This window comes from Eimeria mitis, genomic scaffold (assembly GCF_000499745.2).
Source record: "Eimeria mitis Houghton genomic scaffold, Emh_scaff794, whole genome shotgun sequence".
Classification (NCBI taxonomy): domain Eukaryota; phylum Apicomplexa; class Conoidasida; order Eucoccidiorida; family Eimeriidae; genus Eimeria; species Eimeria mitis.
This window is the reverse complement of record NW_013575831.1, coordinates 7,572-7,915: the sequence shown is the minus strand read 5'-3', so window position 1 is coordinate 7,915 and position 344 is coordinate 7,572. Positions and strand designations below refer to the sequence as shown.

Sequence of the window (344 nt, the reverse complement as noted above, 5' to 3'; positions counted from 1 at the left end):
TTGCTGCTCCTCTTTCTGCTGCTGCTGCTGCTGCTGTTGCTGCTGCTGCTGCTGCTGCTGCTGCTGCGACTTCTATGGCCTCTCTAGCATCCAGCAGCAGCAACAACAGCAGAAGCAGCAACAGCAACAGCAACAGCAGAAGCAGCAACAACAGCAGCAGCCACAGCAGTAGCAGCAACAGCAACAGCAGCAGCAGCAACAGAACGATGAACAGTACCAGCAACACCAGCAGCAGCAACACCACCAGCAACACCAGCAGCAGCAGCAGCAGCAGCAGCAGCAGCAGCAGTAACCTTATGCAGACAAGTTGTGGGGTGTTTGTCTCCCCCTCCTTTTTTATTTTG

At 54.7% G+C, this 344-nt stretch overlaps 1 protein-coding gene across 1 annotated transcript in view; it reads right to left on the bottom strand.

The window, feature by feature from the left end:
• Window positions 1-344, bottom strand: part of EMH_0022450 (uncharacterized protein) — a gene marked incomplete at both ends in the record, with an annotated part of 4,731 nt that overhangs the window by 3,557 nt on the left and 830 nt on the right. The window lies entirely within an intron of this gene.